Below are 12,402 nucleotides of genomic sequence, written 5' to 3' on the forward strand. Positions count from 1 at the left end.
CCTTTGATGAAGAACGCTAGGAGTGCTCAAGGGCTTGCAGTCTTTCATACCCGCTTTATTGAGAACATCAATGGTATACTTATGTTGAGTGAGAGTCATTTCTTCAGAGGTACTGTCAACTTCAACTCCAAGAAAGTACCGTAGTTTGCCAAGGTCCTTCATTTTGAACCTCTGATTCAAGAGATGTTTGACTTCTTCAATGTGCTCATTGGAATTACCAGTGATGATGATATCATCCACATATATCAACAACAGAGTAATTGTGTCTTGGTTCTTAAATATAAATAAGGAGTGGTCAAGAAGAGATTTCTTAAAACCATATTTTTGTATTTCAAGAGAAAAGTTGTCAAACCAAGATCGAGATGCCTGCTTCAATCCATATATCGCCCTTTTTAGTCTGCAGACATATTTTGTAGGATTACCTTCTGCGTAACCAGTGGGTTGTTCCATGTATACTTCTTCTCTCAAATCTCCATGAAGAAAAGCATTTTTCACATCAAGTTGGCTAATAGTCCATTGGTGTTCAATAGCTAAAGAAAGTATGACTCTGATTGTCCCCATCCTCACCACTGGACTAAAAGTTTCATCATAATCCTGTCCTTGCTACTGTGTAAAACCTTTGGCTACAAGTCTCGCCTTGTATCGCTCTATAGTCCCATCTGGTTTATACTTTATTTTGTACACCCATTTCGAACCAACAACGTTTCTGTCAGGTGGTCTTGATACGACATCCCACGTACCACATTCATGTAGAGCTTCCATCTTCTCATTCATTGCTTCAATCCATCTTCTGGAATTTGATGCTTGAGAGAACGTTGTGGGTTCATCTTCTTTATTCAAGGCTGTTAGAAAGAGTTGAAAATCTAATGAGAAATTTTCATAATTGACCCACCTTTCAATTGGATGGCGAGAACGTGTGGATCTTCTAGTATCAACGATGTTGGATGTAGAGGATGTGTCCATGTCTGAATTAACTATGGTGGGCGGCTCTCTTTCTCATCGAGTGTAGACAAGGCCTTTATACCTTCCTGGATTCAAAGTTGGGTCTGTATTTTCATGAGCAATCATTCCATCAGTAGACACAGGCTTTTTATCCTTTTGAGTGCAATTTGAGCAAACATCACTAGCTCCTGAGAGAAGTTCATAATTCAACCAAGGATAATAAGTCTCAACTTTAGGTTTTGATTCTGAAGAACTAGTACATCGACAATCAAAATTCAATTCATCGAAGATGACATTTCTTGATATTTTGATGCGCTTGCTCACCGGATCATAGCACCTTTACCCTTTATAGTCATCAGCATAACTCACAAACCTGCACTTCAGGGCCTTGTCCTGAAACTTATGTCTCCTTGAACTGTCAACATGAACATAGCATAAACAACCAAACACATGCAAATCATAGTAGTTGGGATGTACACCAAAAAGAGACAAGTAAGGAGACTTGTTTTCCAAAATAGTTATGGGCAATCGATTTATCACATGAACTGCAGAATAAAAGCCTTTGTCCATAAAGTGATCGGAAGACTACTGTCATGCATCATGCTCATCGCACTCTCAACAATATGGCGATGCTTCCTTTCAGCAATCTCATTCTGCTGAGATGTGTGTGGGCAAGACACATTTTTCCTTATCCTGTTACTTTGAAGAAAGTTAGTAAAGTCAATGGAAGAGAATTCACCTCTTCCGTCACATTGGAAACTTAGGATGTTTTCAGAAAATTGGTTTTTGACAAAGGAATGGAAGTTACGGAACAACTTGAAAGACTCAGATTTATGTTTCATGAAAAATATCCAAGAATAGCGAGAATAACTGTCAACAAATAAAAGATAATATCTAGTTCCAGATATGAAAGCAACTGAAGCAAGCCCCCAAACATCAGAACAGATAGTCTCAAAAGGTCTTGAAGCTCTTTTATTGATAGAATGAAATGGTAAAACATGACTCTTACATAAGAGACAACTAGAACATTTGTTGTCATTGACATTTATTCCTAAACTTGACTTGGGAATGAGGTTATTTGAAACAAGCTTTTCAATGAAACTACTACTGCAGTGACCTAGACAACCATGCCAAAGGTTTGGCTTATTGATTTCAGAGACACTAAAAACGCAGGTAGGATTTTCAGAAGACAACGATGATTGGAGCTTCAAGTTTGGGTCTGCAGAGCTAATATGTGCTGAAGGATCTTCTTGAAAAACATACATATTGCCTTGCCGTTTTCCTCTAGTGAACGTCTCCTTCGTGCAGAGATCCTTGACAAGAACAGAAGAGGGAGTAAATTCAACTGAGGCTTTGATATCATCAACAAGTTTAGAAACTGAAACAATGTTTTTTCTTGATATTAGGAGCATAAAGAACCTTTGAAAGGTTGATGGAAGATTCGGGCAAGGGTATAATGGAATTTCCAATATGCGAGACAGAATGGTGTGATCCATCTCCAGTAACTATACTACTTCTACCAATGTAAGGAACAAGTTTTAGGAGCTTACCTGCATCACCAGTAACGTGAGTCGATGCGCCAGAGTGCACATACCAAGTACCTTGCTCATTTTGTTTCAGATTCAATTCTGCTAAGGCTGACAACAATAGCTTCTTTACTTCTCTGTTGGTCCTTGTACTGTCTGTGCCTCTTTTTGCTTCAGTTTGTGTTGATTTTCCTTTATTTAGGGGATTGAACCAGCAGTTAGCTTTGATATGCCCCTTTTTATTGCACAGAAAGCAGGTAGGAATTGGCCTATGTCTTTGTGGATTCGTATATGTGTTGAGTGTAGGCAATAATTCACGACCTCCATGACCACTTCTCCCTTGTGCTCCCTTTCCCTTGATATCATAGCTTCCTCGTCCTCGTGCATAAGTAACCCCTGTAGCAAGAACTTCTTGTGCCCCAGTATGCATAGATGATTCTTCAGAAAATCCCTTTAGATTCATCTCATATTGTAACAATTTTGCACGCAGATCTTCAAAGTTGGGCAGCTCAGGTAAACATAACAGGGAAGTGACAATCATATGATAGTCGTGTCCCAATCCACTGAGGGTTTGTTGTACCAAATCTTTATCAGTAACTGTACTTCCAACAACTGCTAGCTGATCTGTGATAACCTTCATTTTGTTCAAATATTCCATGATGGTCATGGAATCCTTTCTTAACATTTGAAATTCTCTTTTAAGAAACATAATCCTGGCCTGATATACCTGTGAGTATGTCTGAACAAGTCTGTTCCAAAGTTGCATGGCAGTGCAGCCATCTGGAATGGCTACAAGTACCTCTTGTGACAGTGTAGATGTAATATAAGCAACTAGCGCTTGGTATCTTTTCATCCAAGCCACAAATTCAGGATTTCTAACATATACTGTAGTAGATTCCCCTTTGCTGTCCCTTTCTTCTCGTGATATGAACTCAGGAGGAACTGGAATAGATCCATCCAGATGTCCAGAAAGATCCTGACTCCTAATGAAATGTATGATTTGCCTCTTCCAAGTCAAGAAGTTACCATTATTTAATTTTTCAGACACGAGTTGGCTGAGGAAACTTGAAGAAAGAACCGACTGGCTAGGAAGTGAATCCATGTTTCACAGTATTAAGAGTGTGTTCAGCACAATCTGCCCTACGCCTACAGTTTCTGTAACCTTTTTTTTTTCCAGAAACTAATTCAGATCAATGGCTATCAGATTGCTGATTTGAAACAGAAATTGAATATCTATCAGATTTCAGATTTGTATATGAAATGGAATATTGGGTATGAAAATCACCAAAAAAATTGTGAATATGAATTCCTACTATGTATTGACGCAATGCTTTCAAGCTAAAAGAGGTAAAATAGAAGAAATGAGAGTGTATCGGCTTGATCAGATCTGATCAAGGATGCAGCTGAATCAAAATAGGGCCCTGCGTGATTAGATCACGCTGCTATCAAGAGCGATAAACTGGGTATGTTAGTGACAGAATGAGGAATGAAGAAAAGGTATTTTCAACAAAAGATTTGGGTCAAAAATCTGGGCTGAGTCACTCAGTCCTCTCTGAGTTGACTTAGATTAGGTAGGGAGATGGTTTGATCAGATCAGATTAACGTCAGATCTGATCAAGTTCAAGAGACAGAAAGGAAACTTTAGGGAGAAGAAGTCAGATCTGATTATCATCAGATCTGATTGAGAAGAAAAGAATGGGTTGGGTCAGTCGTGAACCAGAAAAAAAAAAACAGATGAGATAAGATGCCAGAAGAAAAATATTTTCTTGACTTAGAAGAGGAAATCGAGAAGGGATAGATCTTTCAGACTTACCTTTGAGATCGATTCCAGTTTCAACTGAAGCGTGGCTCTGATACCATGTCAGATTTTCAATCTACAGGTCCTTCCACGCGTGAGAGCTGAGAAACAGAGAGAGAGAGAGAGAAAGGGAGAGAGAAGTTGGGAGAAACCGATACCCTGTTGTGTTAGGGTCGGCTGTTGTGTATACTCCTTTATATTAACATGTGATTACAAAATTAGGGTACTAAAATACCCTCATTACAATAACTTATATTACACAATGCCATTAATGAGAAGTGGATGTCACGGGTCTGGATCTCCAGATCCATGACCCGTAACCAGAGAAAACACTTTTTTTCATGTACAGCATGAGCTATGTCTGGTCTTGTAATACTTAGATACATAAAAGATCCCACGAGCTGTCTAAAGGGGGTTGGGTTGTCCAAAGAAACTCCATCATCGACTCGTATCTTTATTCCAACAGTCTCTGGGGTGTCGAGAACTTTATTATCTGATAGTCCTGACCTGTCAATAATATCTGAAGCAAACTTTGTTTGTAACAATATGTATCCTCTGTTATAGTAGGATACTTCTATACCAAGAAAGTATGTTAGGAACCCAAGATCTGTCATTTCAAAAGATTTTTTTAAAAACTGTTTTACTTTCTTGATTCTTTTTTTGTCACTACCTGTAATCAACATATCATCAACATACAAAAGTACAATTATACTACCTGCAAAAGAATTCTTGATAAATAAAGTTGTATCAGTATAGCATGGTTTAAAACCATATCTTATAATAACATTGTTAAAAGTATCAAACCAAGCCTTAGGTGCTTGTATGAAGGCATACAATGCCTTTTTTAATTCACGCACTTTACCTGAAGGGATTATCAATCTAGGTGGAACATCCATATATACTTTCTCATTAAGATTCTCATTCAAAAAGGCATTTTTAATATCCATTTAAAATATATTCCAGTTTTTAATAGCTGAAATAGCTACAAGCATCCGAACAGTAGTCATTCTGGCAACAGGAGCAAAAGTTTCTTCATAATCAACTCCGTATTCTTGAGAATATTCTTTGTCAACTAGCCTAACTTTATGTCTTTCTAAGGATCCATCACTTTTGGTTTTTACCTTAAAAACTCATCTACAACCTATGGTCTTCTTTCCGATGGGTAAATTTAAAATTTTCCAAGTATTAGCTTCTTTAAGAACATCTAATTCTATACAGAGCTTTTATCCATTCGGGTAAATTTTTTGCTTTATTGTAGCATGAGGGTTCAAAGTAAGAATGAATAGCTATAAGACATGCTCTATATTTAGGAGAGAATGAGTCATAAGACAAATTTATTTGGGATCCTTGAGATTCATTCAGATCTACGAATAGTTGTTTGTTTTGAGGGTATTTCTAATGCTTCATGATTACTTTGATTTACATCTTCATTGGTTGCATTTCGATTCCTTCTAGTGTATACTATTGGTTCAGTTGTTGTTATATTCTCAATAGGAGGTTCTACATAAATATTTTCATCATTAGACAGCAATTTAAACAAGAATCAGTAATCAGAATTTATGTCTTGCGACATGTTTCCTTCAAATCCACTTTCATTTTCAACAAAATTAACATTCCTTGAGACGAGAAGTTTATTATTTTTTATATCATAACATTTGAATCATTTTTTGTGTTTCAGAATAACCAATGAATGCACAGGGAATAGCCTTAGAGGACAGCTTATCTCCTTTATCATTTAAAACATAACATTTGCAACCAAAGATTCTCAGTCTTTGATAGTCGGTTTGATATTTGAATAATTTTTCAAAGAGAATTTTATTGGACAATGTTTTTGAAGGCATCCTATTTATAAGATATACTGAAGTTAATGCAGCTTCAGCCCAAAGATTTTTTGAAACATTTTTAGCAATCAGGAGTCCTTGTAGTTTCTATAATGTGTTTGTGTTTTCTTTTTGAAATTTTGTTTTATTGTGGAGTTCTAGGACACAATTTTTGATGTAGAATTCCTTTATTTTCTAAAAATTGTTTAAATTCATTTGACAAATATTCTCCTCCAGAGTCAGTTCTGAGGATTTTGAGTTTACTTTCAAATTGATTTTTAATCATATTATGAAATGTTTTGAATATTGCGAATACATCTGATTTAAACTTAAGAAAGTAAATTCAACAATATCTAGTGAAATCATCGATAAACACAACATAGTAAGAGAATCTTCCTTTAGAAGCTACGAGTGCAGGACTCCACATATCTGAATGAACTAATTCAAAAGGCATTGAAGAATAAAATGCTCTTTGACCATAAGGCAAGGTTGTCATTTTACCAAGTAAACATTCTTGACATTCAAATTTTTTTTTACAAATATTCTTGGTAACTGGTACAAAATTTAATTTCTTTATATTTGGGTGCCCAAGTCTATGATGCCAAGTCCGTATATTTTTCGTTTGGGCAATATTACAAAATGATTCCTTTGGAATACAAAGTAGATCCATATAATAGAGATTTCCTTGCCTAGAAGCTTACGCAATCAATTTTTCGAACTGGCGATCCTGCACCCAACAATTATTTGATGAGAAAATGACCACATCCATGATCCAAGATTTGCGAAACTGAAAGTAGGTTAAGATGAAGTTTAGGTATAAATCTTATTTTTGAAATATAAAATTTGCTATGTTTTGACAAATCATTTTTAAAAGTTCTAATACCTTTTATTTCTAAGGCAGTGCCATCAGCAGTGGAAACAAAGGATGTATTTGAATTACATTGACATTCAGATAATATAGACTTATGTGGAGTCATATGAAAAGAAGCTCCTGAATCAAGAAGCCAAGAACACATACCAGGAGTAGAAGAGAATGCAATGGTCGCTCCTGAGGTAGATCCTTTAAGTAATGATTATAATGCCTCCATCAGTTGAGATAAGGATTTGGTGATGTCCTTGAGATTCAGAGTATCCTCATCTTGTTTTGATGGTGTAGCGGCAACACGTTTTTCTTGAGGCCTATATTTGTATTTAGAACATTGAAGCCTAATGTGATCGGGCTCATTACGATTATGGCAAATGATTTTTTATCCTCCTATATTCCTATTAAAGTGAGACAGTTTATATGGCTTAATATAATGTCCTAGTTTTGATGTGGCAAGAGCACAATCATCTTCTTCACCATTGCTAGAGGTAGCAAGAACACTAACATTTTTACTCATGTTTAGCCTAGTTTCTTCTCCACTAAGTTTAGCGAGAATCTCATGAATAGGAAGTGATGAAGATGATAGCAAGGAGGCCCTTGTTTGTTCAAATTCGAGTCTTAAACCATAGAGAAAATCGAAGAGACTATCTTCTTAACTTGAACTCTTTCATTTCTATACACTTACCTTCCTATTTGGGTTCAAATTGGGCAAGTTAGGTCCAAATGAAAGATAATTCTATATAGTAATTTCTTACACTTTTATCTCCTTGTTTAATATTTCTAACATTTTCTTGGAGATAATACTTGTGAGCTATATCTTTTTCGGTAAACATACATTTAAGATATTTTCACGCTTCATTTGCCTTTTTGTAGCATAATAGATTTGAGGCATTTTTTGTCTCAACTCCACTTAACATCCATGAAAGAATTTTTGCGTTTCTCATTTCCCATTCATCCAATTTTTTGTAGTATTCTTCCATGACTTTGTTTTTTTCCTCAAGACTAGTCTCAATCTCATTTTCACCTAATGAAATTTTTGGAGTAGGTTCAAGAATAGTACCTCTTACGAATCCCCACAAACCTTGACCTTTGATGAACATCTCCAAGTGTCCTGCCCAAATATTATAGTTGTTTCCTTCAAGTTTGAGCGGCGGAATAAAGTTGGAGTTGCTTGTATTGTGTGGAAAAGATTCACCCATGGTGAATTAGAGGAGGAAAAAAAGTCAACACCATGGAGTAGAATAAGTACGCTTTACGAGGCAGCCCACCAATGCACCGTTGATCATACACCAAGCTCTGATACCATGTGAAGAGCCTTACAAACAATCAAGTTTCAAAATAACTTTATACTTCAAACATTCAAAAGCATATACTAGCACAAAGTAGCATTCAAATACTTCACAACACAAAAGTAAGAAAGTGTGTCAAATGCACTGTTTGATTAATGAGCATTAGAGGATAAAACTCCTTCTTTATGTATATTATACAATGGGCTAGAGGCCCTTATTTATAGAGAATATAGAAGAGGAAGAGACGTTGGGATTGTACCCAATGGCTCTAATTAGAGCCGTTGGGTACAGCCCCAACGACTCTTCAGCTGACTGTGTCAGCTGTACTCAGACTGTCATTAGCTGACTGTGTTCAGCAGTCATCTAAATTCTAATGACAGTTTACAAAACAAAAAGGTAAGTAAAAAATAAAAATAAAGAAAAAGGAAAAATTACAGAAATAAAGAAAAAGATTATAAATATATACGTATATACTTTAAATATGTATTTATATATATATATATATACTTATACATATACATACTCTTGTATTAAGAAGGGTATGTGTGTATATATATATATATTCAAGTATATACATAGATGTATTATTTTCTAACACCCTCCATGTGCACTTGATAGTTACTCCAAAAAACAAAATATAGAAGAAACTAGTGTTAGAAAATCTAGTATAACCTCTAGACTTCCCAAAAGGTTTGTGTCATATGAAACCTTTTTACCTAGATATAGGGCATGCCTTATTATTCACTTCTTTCATGAACCCTCAACCTATAATGAGGCTAAAGAAATTCTCGAATGGATTGATGTCATGAACCTAGAATTAGGAGCCCTTGAGACAGCCAAAACCCAAGAAATTCAACCACTACCTATAGGGAAAAAGACTGCAGGATGTAGGTGGGTTTATAAAGTCAACCAAAGGGGATGGATCATTAGAAAGATATAAGGCTAAGTCACTGGCCAAAGGTTTTTCCCAAGAGTATGGGATAGACTATGAAAAAACTTTTGCTTACGTAGCTGGTATGACTAGTGTTAGAACACTAATTGCCTTAGCTTCCATTAGAAAAAGACTTATTTATCAACTTGATGTCAAGAATGCCTTTTTAAATGAGGACCTAAATGAGATATTGTACATGGATCCTCCTCCCGGTTTTTAGATCGTTATGGGAGAAGTTATTCGGTTAAGAAAAACTTTGTATGGGTTTAAGCAAGCCCCCAAGCTTGATATAATAGGTTTAACAAATTTATGTTAAACCTGAATTATAAATCTTGTTCTACTCACACTGCTCTTTTTGTCAAAGATACAAGTACTGACATTGTTGTTCTTCTATTATATGTTGATGATATGATCATTGTAGGGAGTGATGAAAAGAAAATTAGTGAAATTAAAAGGTTTTCTGAGATATTTATTGGGTATTGAAGTGGCTTATTCACTTAGAGGATATATCTTGTCTCAAATGAATTTTGTCGCAGATATGTTGCCAAATCTGAAATTTTTGATGATAAGGTGGACACGTCGGATGTTGTAAATGTGAAATTAAGATTTGAGGATAGAACTCTTGAAGATCCAACTTCATACCAACAACTGATTGGATTTTTGACCTACTTATCCATCACAAAACCAAACATTGCTCATGCAGTACACCCAGCCAGTCAATTTCAGCATGCCCCATCTACGGTGCATATGAATGATGTTCTGCGAATTGTCAGATATATCAAAATTTTTATAAAGGTTACTTTTATCCTCCTTTTCTTTTTTAGATTTAATTGCTCATACTAATGCAAATTGAGGAAGTAATCCTAATGATAGAGTTTTAACTACTGGTTTTGTGTGTTTTTAGAGGAGTCTTATATCTTTGAGGTGTAAGAAGCAACAAAAGGTCTCTCTGTCATCCACCGAAGCTAAATATTAAACCATGACAACAAAAACTATGAAGATTATTTGGTTAATGAGTCTACTAAAAGGGCTTAGTCATCTCTAGTCCTTCGAAGATGTGTTGTAACAATAATAGTGTTATTTATATTGCAAGCAACCACACCTTCCATGAACGAACCAAGCATATAGAGATAAACTACCACTATGTCCGAAAAGTTTTTTTGCGATGAACTATTGAATTGTCTTATGTGACTTAGGAATGTCTGTTGGCAAATTTCTTCACTAAAGCTTTGGCCTCACTTCATTTTTTATCTATTCTTAACAAACTTTCAGTGATCACACCGTAAGTTTGAGAGGAATTGTTAAATTATAAGTATCAATGTATATATATATATATATATATATATATATATATATATATATATTCTGTGTATGTAAACTGAAATACCCATCAAGGGTATTTCAGTCATTTCATTATGTAATAGGTGTCAGTCCACTAGGGACCGACTTATCATTTTTTATTTGTTAATTTTATGTTTTTCATTTTAAGTTATTATACTTTATAGATGTTAGGCTGGTCCAACAACCCGTCCCAACGGCTATAATTATAAGAAAGCATTGTGTTCATACAAGAGAGGAAGTCCCTTTAAATAGGCACTCCAAGACACACGGGGTTGGCCCAACTAGCCATTCGACCAGCCCCAACGACTGTAATTATGGTCGTTGGGACTGGTCCAATGGCTAGTTGGACCAACCCCCTTGTGTCTTGGAGTGCCCCTCTCTTGTATAAACACAATGCTTTCTTAAGCATTTTATAAATCTGATTTTATTTTTTATCTTTTGTGTTGTCCCTTAGTGGCTATTGTGCGCATGTGTTGTGCTATTGAGTTTATTCTACTTTGTGATTGTATTGTGGACTAGTGCTTGTGCACTCTTTGTATTCTCTTAAACCCTCATTGGGTTCTCGTACTTCCGCTTGTTTCATATCAGTAACATCATTCTTACCCCTTCAATTTGGGCCTTAGACCATTAAGGAACATGAAAAATTCTTCCCTTTTGAGTTGTTCTTATCTAAGGTGCAGATCACCGGTGGCCTTCTATTTTAGCTCTAAAACAAGTTCCCTCCATAGGAGGTCCATTTCATTGTAGTAATCCTGGATGGCTTTGTCCCCTTGCTTCAAGGACATCATTCTTTTATGGAGATTTCATTAATGAACCATGTCCTTCATAGTGTACATGTCTTTCAAAAACTCTCATGCGTCTTTGACCACTTTGAATTGAGCCACACTATCAAAAATGGAAGCATCCACACTACTTACAATCCATGCCAATATTTTGGCATTGTCCATCCGCCACTTCATATGTCTTCTTTCAAATTCAAGAGTGGCTATAAATCTCTCATCTTCCTCAAGGAACTTCACATTTTCGTCCACAATCTTTGTGAATGAAAGTTGAGGCTCCGAACAATCTCCCTCAATGTACTTTATGAGGCCTTTTAATAGAATGTGATTCTCTATAGTAGATGCCCAAATACGATAGTTGAAGTTATTTAATTTGATAGGCATGACAAACACAAACTCCTTTTCCATGATAAGCAAGAGAGAATTGGAGGCAAGAAAGAGAGTGGTGATGAAGATTTGATGCTTTGACATGCTTTTCAAGACAAAACTCGATCACTGCATAGATTCACCAAAAGAATCAAGAGCCTATTGGCTCTGATACCATGTAATGAAATAGAAAGAGAGGCATATGTATATATATAGCCTATATACATATATTTGAAAAAAAACCAAAAAATCTATATTTATATCTGAAGAAAATGAGTAGATATGCATCTAAAAAATATAGTTTGTATATATATATATATATATATATATATATATATATATATATATATATATACAGAAAAACATATAATATAATATAATATATAACTGATGACAAAAAAAGATAAGTTTGTGCCTAGGCAGGGACTAGTTGGACTAATTGGAACCTTTTAAGTCCAGGGCGCCCAAGTGCCCTAGACTAGGCGCTGACCCAATGCCTAGGGTGACTAGGTGCCTAGTCACCGATTTTGACTACATAGATCTTAGCATGATCAAGATGTTTATCAGTCAAAGCTTCATAACATGACATCAACAGATGTGGCAGTATCCTTACATCCACAATGGATTGCCCATTCAGACAAATTGGATAGAAAAAGTTCAGGTGTCTTTCACAAAGGAAACTCCTACACTTTCAATAGACTGAATGCTATATCTATGAGCCAAACAGTGATTGCAGATGCTTGGA

The 12,402-nt window shown here is 35.6% G+C and overlaps 1 protein-coding gene across 1 annotated transcript in view; it reads right to left on the reverse strand.

Annotated features, from left to right (window-relative positions):
- LOC149847743 (sodium/proton antiporter 1-like) overlaps positions 1-12,402 on the reverse strand; it is a 67,363-nt gene that overhangs the window by 47,422 nt on the left and 7,539 nt on the right. The gene's annotated exons all lie outside the window — the stretch shown is intronic.

The sequence above is a fragment of the Nuphar pumila genome, chromosome 1 (genome assembly GCF_984573655.1).
Source record: "Nuphar pumila chromosome 1, dmNupPumi1.hap1.1, whole genome shotgun sequence".
NCBI lineage: Eukaryota > Viridiplantae > Streptophyta > Magnoliopsida > Nymphaeales > Nymphaeaceae > Nuphar > Nuphar pumila.